The following is an 8,262-nucleotide window of genomic DNA, read 5'->3' as shown; positions in this document are numbered from 1 at the left end:
TTTAGCATGGCCAATCCAGCTGACCTGCACATCTTTGGACTGTGGGAGGAAACCGGAGCACCCGGAAGAAACCCATGCAGACACGGGGAGAATGTGCAGACCCCACACAGACAGTGACCAAGCTAGGAATTGAACCTGGGAATCTGATACACTGGAGCTGTGAAGCAACTGTACTATCCACTGTGCTGTATTGCATTGCGGGGGCATTGACCCAGCTGCCAACTCAAAATGGCAGCCCGATAGTGTGATTCCTTAGGGAATCACTCGCAATCCCCGCCATGCATATATTTGAATGGGTGAGGATTGGGAATTGCTTCATGATTTGTGCTCCCAGAATGAGCGTAAATCAAGTGTGATTCAGCTCTGGCGGAGAACACAGGGTGGGATTCTCCATTTCACCACACCCGTTTCTGGTGTGGCGCATCCCCACCGGCAGCGGGATCCTCCAGTCCACCAGCCCGCCAATGGGGTTTCCCATTGTGGGCACCCCCAATCCATCAGGAAATCCGCGGGCGTGAGTGCATTGCCGGTGCAACGGAGGATCACGCCGATGGAGAATCCAGCCCACAATCTCTCAAACATGGAGCCAGATTTTGAGGCAATGTCCGGAGGATCCGTGGCATTTTATGTTGGAAAAATCGGCAGCACCGCCTCACCGGTCAGAGGATCGGTGAGGGGTTAGCAGCTGCGCCACATAAAACGTCTGACCTCCACGTAAAATGTCTGGCCTCTATGTAAAACGTCTGACCTCCACGAACTAAAACGGCCGCAGAATTACCGGGTCCGTGGCCGCGCATGTGCACGGTGATGACCTGCAGCGGTCGTGCCATACAACATGGCGCCAGCCGTACGCAGAACCGACCTGCCAAATAATGCCCCCCTGGACACCTCCTCGCCACCACCCGGACATCCCCCAGCAGTCCCCCCGGCCCTTGCCAAAGACTCCGTGGCCAGCAGCATGGCTCCCGCCCGACTGTGGCGGCGCTGGATACAGTCTGCAGCTGCCACGCCGGGTTCCCGCATGGCTGGGACCACACATCCCCCGCGCTGTCGTAAACTCGGCCCATCATGGTGGGGGAGCATCGGAGGAGGCCGCCCAAGATGTGCGGCGGGTGCCGTGATTATGCCATTTTGGAAGGCGTGGAACATGCAAAAACAGGTGCCGCCCCCAATTCCCTCGTAAAAAGGAATTCTCTGCCTGATCACCGGTTACGAAATCGGCATCGGGAAACAGGGAATTTCGCCCAGAGAATCCCAACCAAAAGCAATGCATTTTTAGCTTGCAACTGTGATTCCCAGCTTCCCTAAGCTGTTATCAATGTGTGGCCAAATGGACAACTGCTGCACACACTGCCTGTTGTGTTAAAAACCTGCTAGATAAAGGTTTCCTGAGCAGCCAGAATGGGTCCTGACTCCTGGCAGTTCTTATATTTAATTTTCAGTTGCTGAACAAATCCTGTGATTAGAACTCGGTACAGCTAAAAGCATTGTAATTCAAAACTATCATCAGAGCAATTTATTTTGTGGAATTTGATTCCTCAGTGTTCTTGAATATATTGAAAAGTTCATTGGACCAAGACTTTCACATGTCTCTGTTACACAAATATCAGAAAATCTTAGATGAAGATTATACTAAATATAGAATCGTGCCGTGACTTCAACTTTTCATACTTTCGTCTGCTGAAGCATTAACTTGGTTTGTAGCATGTTTCTCCTCCTCCACCTTCAGCACATTGCCCCTCTGCTCTGCCAGGTTGTGGAGGGCAGACCACCACAAATGGGCAACTATCCGGGGAGTGTACTAGAGGGCACTACCGGAGCGGTCGAGACATCCATCGGAACCGCATTTTGAGCACCGCTCAATGGCAGCCTGGGAAGGGTTTGAACTAATATGCCAGGGGGATGGGACCCTATGCAAGGAGTCAGAGAAAGAGGGAACAAGGACAAAACCAGAAGGTAGAAAAGGAAATAAGAAAAGTGATAGATGGAGAAACCAAGGGCAAAATTCAAACAGGGCAAAAGAGAAAAATATTGGGAGCAAGACAAACAATGTGAAAAAGACAAGGTTAAAGACTCTGCGCCTTAATGCACAGAGCATTTGCAATAAATTGGATGAACTAATCGCGCAGATAGATATAAATGGGTATGATATAATTGGGATTACGGAGACAGGGCTGCAGGGTGACCAGGGATGGGAACTGAATGTCCCAGGGTTCTCAGTATTCAGGAAGGACAGGCATAAAAGAAAAGGTGGTTGTCATGATATTCAAACACACATCACAACACACACATCATGATAGACAGACCAACAGACCAATTAGCACACATAACACGACAGCCAATGTAGCCACGTAAAATGGCTGCGTTCCGATTAATCTGGCCAAAACCCAGTTTAAAATGGTTAACCCGAAAGACTGCTGGGAAAAGCAGCCAAAAAGACACAAGCAGGCAGCTGCAGACAGGTTTGCAGCTTCAGCTCTGGGAACGTAGCCCAGACCGATACTCAGGGCTATCAACAGCCCATCAACCCAGGTATCCGCAGTTTCATTCAGGACTGTTTACACCTAATCTACTCAGACATCCACAGCTAAATCGGCTATCCCCGGGAACAATTGCAACATATTAGCAATTGAATACCGGGCCAGACCTGTCGGCGCCTGCAGTGGCCGAAACAAAGACAGGTGAGCGACCACCCCCCGATCGAGGAATCGCCTCACCATTGGACACATCGACCCCAGAGACTGGGGACAGAATCCAATCACTTGGGACTCAGGGTCAAGGGCCGCCCCGGGAGGCGGGAAGCCCCTGGGCCCTATAAAAGTAAAGGTCCAAGTTCAGATCTCTCTCTCTCTCTTCGCCTGCTCGAGACCTTCGCAAGACCAGCCACCGGCAAGTGTAAGTTTGCATCCAACGATTGCTATCCGGTAGAGACACCTAGCCACTGATCTGTAGCAGCCTTTTGAATCCCGCGGGCCAGGTTTGATTGGACAAGCCATTTGTTTCCCTGACCTGGTGGGCTCTTCCTAAGTTAAGTATTGGCCAGTCCTCAGAGGTTTATTATATAGAAAGTAGTATTAGGGTATTAATATTGCTTGTTGTATATAATAAATGACCGTACCCCAACATTTTGAATTAGAAGTCCAATCGGAAACAAAACAAAAAACCCACAAGTGTTCAAGTGGTTCTGGTTAATAATTCACAATTCGGAAGTGTGTGTATGCATGCGTAACTAACAGGGTTATAAGGCAAAACTGATAGATTTTTTGTTGTTGCGTCAAAACTATCGCCAGTTGGTATTTTGGAAATTAGCGCAAGCCGTACCCGCATCTACCACACCACCTTAGCCCCCTGTTCCAAATTTGAACGTAATGAGCAGATAAGAGAGAGCCATGCAGGCAATGCAAGCGATGCAGCGCCTCATGAACCCCGAAAATTTTGCTGTCGCACCAGTCAGCAGCGTAGGAGCGGGACTGTGTCCCGTTTGGGAGGTGGAAATCCGCAAAATTCTGCAGGGCAAAGGATGGCCCGTGTGGAAGGATTTCTGCAGTAACGACGACTCAGGTCCTGGAAGTATAGGGCATACTTGGTGGGAGAACCTGAGTGAGATTCACAGAAAGAGTTTAGCAAAAGCGCGCAAGCCGATGGCAATTGTGTCCTGTCTGGCACAATTGCGAGGCACAGATGAGGTCCTCAGGACGCTCCGCAAGGAAATAGAAGGCATACATCGGATAAGTAAAACCGATATATGTGAAATTGAGAAAGAGAACCAGGAATTGAAAGGGAAATTAGCAGCAAAAGACGAAGAGGTGGCTGACGCCAAACGGGGTCACCAATCTTGTCTGGCGCACTTGAGTAGTTTCCAGTCACAGTATGAGAAGGCTTATCAGGACCTGCAGCGTGCAGTCCTGATAAAGAAAGAAACAGAAAACCAGTTAGAAAAGCTCCAGAAACAGTGCAGTGATCTCAAGGCAGCCTTGAGAGCGCTCCACGCCACAACAACGGAACAAAGGCAGAGTACTTTAGACCATGCAGAGTGCCGAAAGCAGATTGCAGACTTGAAAGCACTGCTTTCTGTCCAAAAGGGATTTCAAGAAACCTTTGGGGAAAGTTTAGAACAGGAAGACGGCCCTGATTGGGAAGAATTGCACGAGACAACGCAGAGATATGTTCAGGGAGCATGTGCGCAGAAAAAACCCCAAAGGAGGAAAGCACCCCCACCCCCCCACACAACAGATAATGCAGGCTCCCATGAACCCTGTAACAACCCACCGCACCGCCACAGCAGACGAGGCAGAAGTCTTATATTCCACCCCCCTCACAGTGACCCAATTACGGGACGCGTGTGCCAAAATCACACCGTTCCTCCCCGCTTCAGACCCACACCATTTCTTTGCCACCGTCAAACACCAGGCGACCATGTACGGCCTGGATGAGAAAGAGCAGGTAAAGCTCACGGTCCTCAGCTTAGACCCATCGGTCGCAGCAGCCCTTCCCGACCCACAGAATGCCTTGCAGAAATGCATACCGCGATCCTGGGTGCGATCGAGTACAACCGGGGCGACCCCGTAGACGGTCTGAATAAATGCAGACAGAAAAAGTCTGAACACCCCACAGTGTTCGCAGGACGCTTGTGGATTCATTTTGAAGCCGTTTTCGGCAACGTAGATCATGCCCATTTGTCCGAAACAATATGGCCAAGTGGACCCGCACCCTTATCTCCCATGCCATGGAAGCAGGACAGAATGCCTGTAACAATTATGACCCCTCGGAGGAGGCTCATAATGAGAAGTGGGTGGTCAAGAGGTTGTCCCGCGTTTGGGAACAAGCAGCTCACGGTAAATCAGCCACTAGAACACCCGAGGAAAACCAAGCTGCCGCAGATGTGCAGGCAGTAAGAACCACTCTTCACAACCCCGCCTGGGTAAACGAGGGAAAGAACAGCCCCCGAGCCAAACAGCAAGAGTGCTACAATTGCGGCCAATTGGGACATTTTGCTAGGGAATGCAAAGGCCCTAAGAAACCACAGAGTGCCCAACCGACACGCACTCTCGATAAGAAAAAGGCAGAGCCCGTAGCGACCGAGAACTGAGGTGTCCACATGATGATTTAAAGGAGACACTTGGTGAAAAGTGTTGTCCTTTCTGATGGAACCTGCAGAATGTTTTACGTTGTCTGTCTGTTTGTTAAATGTTTTATGTTGTCTGTCCGTTTGTTAAATGTTGTTCGTCCTACAGGAGAGTTTTCTCACCGCCCCACACCCATTCACCTGAACTTTTAATTTTTCCCGCTGGCACCCACCGCGGCCACACGCCCATTCTGTCGATACCTCTGAGGACTTGCCTCAGACACACACCACCGCCACACGCCCATTCGGCCGATACCTCTGAGGACTTGCCTCAGAGGCCCACCAGACCAGACGCCCGATCGTAGCTACTCTTCTGATTGGACGGTAGAATCAGAACAGTAACCCCACCATGATGACTACATTTTTGTCCGCTCTTTGGTCGCTCAGGCAGTGGAGAAATGGCGTGAGACCCGCCCTGCCTGGGGACCCCCCCGTTGGTCAAAAACGCTCAGGTAGGGAAGATACGGTATTGGTAGCCGTCCTACCCGGGGACTCCACCCAAATCGTACCCGTCGCGGCCCAAACGCACCTCATTCGAACTTTACTTTCAAAAACCGTTTTATTTTATTTAGGCAACCTTTGGGTTGCTGCCACATGCTATTTACATCCTGGAACATTTGGATGATAAAGTTAGTACTGGTCCACCATTGGGAAGTGTGCTGTATCCAAACATTTGTTTTGAAAATAAAATGGGGGGAGAGTCACATACTGTGACCAATTATCAGGGTTTAATTGGCTCCAAGAAGGACAGACACACTAACACACCAGATATTAAACCAAAGTATTTACACACACTACGCTTGTCTTACAGAACTCCAGAAGCTCCAAGTCCGGAGAAAACCAGCAAACAGGAAAAAGAAAAGAAAGAAGACAGCCATGGGGACTCCTTTCTTTGTGCTCAACATATTTATTATGGACTTTTGGTTGCGCCGTTAAATCTTCACTGCCCAGTAGTACCGAGGGCCCAGTCACCAACCACGCTGCATTATCCTGGTGTGCCAAGCTCATAACTTGGTACTCTCTATCATACATCATTGAGGCACTGTTGGCATTGGCTATACTCAGTTGTGCAGTACAGACCATGCGCCTCCGCAAGTGGAAAAGGAGAGCGTACCGCGCTCGAACCCCGGTATATCGGATCCGATCCCCGATATTCGGCTATGACCAGACCCCAGACCCCCGCGACCTATAAAGAATAAAGAGTATTCACGTGCATTATTCCTGTAAATAAAGAGATATACGGAACGTTTCATAAAAAAAAATGTATGATCTTGAGCTTGACTGCCAAGCCAGGAAAGAGTATATTAAATGTTGTGATTGTTGTTGTATGTTTTAGGAAGATAGGATAATGCAATGTTTAGGAGTATAGAGTGTTTAGGTAAAATTAGAGATTCCCAGTTTATTTTTTTTATAGATACATGCCCCTGCCTGACATAGCGCCCTCAAGAATTGTTTAGGTAAATTTTTGTGCATAGCTAGGGTCAGAGTAGTGGCCATGGGGGAGGTGCCCCCCCCCCCCAGTCAGGAAACGAAGAGGACAAAATTTATGTGATCCTTCACGCTTCGCGTTAGGATCACAAGGCGGGAATGTAGCCATGTAAAATAGCTGCGTTTCGATTAATCTGGCCAAAACCCAGTTTAAAATGGCTAACCCGAAAGACTGCTGGGAAAAGCAGCCAAAAAGACACAAGCAGGCAGCTGCAGACAGGTTTGCAGCTTCAGCTCTGGGAACGTAGCCCAGATCGATACTCAGGGCTATCAACAGCCCATCAACCCAGGTATCCACAGTTTCATTCAGGACTGTTCACACCTAATCAACTCAGACATCCGCAGTTAAATCGGCTATCCCCGGGAACAATTGCAACATATTAGCAATTGAATACCGGGCCAGACCTCTCAACGCCTGCAGTGGCCGAAACAAAGACAGGTGAGCGACCACCCCCCGATCAAGGAATCGCCTCACCATTGGACACATCAACCCCAGAGACTGGGGACAGAATCACTTGGGACTCAGGGTCAAGGGCCGCCCCGGGAGGCGGGAAGCCCCTGGGCCCTATAAAAGTAAAGGTCCAAGTTCAGATCTCTCTCTCTCTCATCTTTGCCTGCTCGAGACCTTCGCAAGACCAGCCACCGTGTATAGTAAGTTTGAATCCAACGATCGCTATCCGGTAGAGACACCTAGCCACCGACCTGTAGCAGCCTTTTAAATCCCGCGGGCCAGATTTGTTTGGACAAGCCATTCGTTTCCCTGACCTGGTGGGCTCTTCCTAAGTTAAGTATTGGCCAGTAGTGATAGGTTTATTATATAGAAAGTAGTATTAGGGTATTAATATTGCTTGTTGTATATAATAAATGATCGTTGTTTTAATCCTTACTAAGCAGTGTGCTGTGTTATTAATCATAACCTGAACTTGAACCACGTGGCGGTATCATAAAGATACCTGGCGACTCATGAGCAAAGGTGACCTAAACAGAGCAAATAGACTAAGGTTAAAAAGAGCAACACCAATCACAGACAAGAGCAGACACAGTATAAGACAAGAAACCCAACACCTCCTGGTCAGTCCATCTGGAGACAGGACAAGGCCAGGACCTCATTAACAAGACACTCACACACTCACCACGTGCTGAGTACCAAGTCTGATGTGTAAATAACTAGTTGGAATAAAACTGCGTTGTACCAATCGCAACCGTGTTGGTTCGTCTGTACCTCAGAGCACCCAACACCACATGGTACCAGGAGTAGGGTGAATCGATACTTACTGGCAAATCTGCCATCCTGAGTCATGGACACCCACAACAAACCACAGCCGTTGCAAGTCGCTGGGAACCTGGGCACCAATTGGAAGCTCTTCAAGCAGCGATTCGAACTGTTCATGCGAGCCAACGAAAAACAGGGCGCCTCAGACGAAACAAAGATTGCCATGCTCCTCACTACCGTAGGTCAGCACGCCATCGATGTATACAACTCCTTGGTGTTCGCGGAAGGCGAGAACAAATCTAAATATGACACGGTCCTCCTCAAGCTCGATCAGCACTTCAACGTTGAGGTCAATGAAAGCTTTGAGAGGTATATCTTTCAGCAACGCCTACAAGGTAAGGATGAGCTCTTTCAGTCCCTCCTGACGCACCTCCGC

This window comes from Scyliorhinus torazame, chromosome 17 (assembly GCF_047496885.1).
Source record: "Scyliorhinus torazame isolate Kashiwa2021f chromosome 17, sScyTor2.1, whole genome shotgun sequence".
NCBI classification, from domain to species: Eukaryota; Metazoa; Chordata; class Chondrichthyes; order Carcharhiniformes; family Scyliorhinidae; genus Scyliorhinus; species Scyliorhinus torazame.
The sequence above is the reverse complement of the archived record's forward strand: the minus strand, read 5'-3'. Positions refer to the sequence as shown.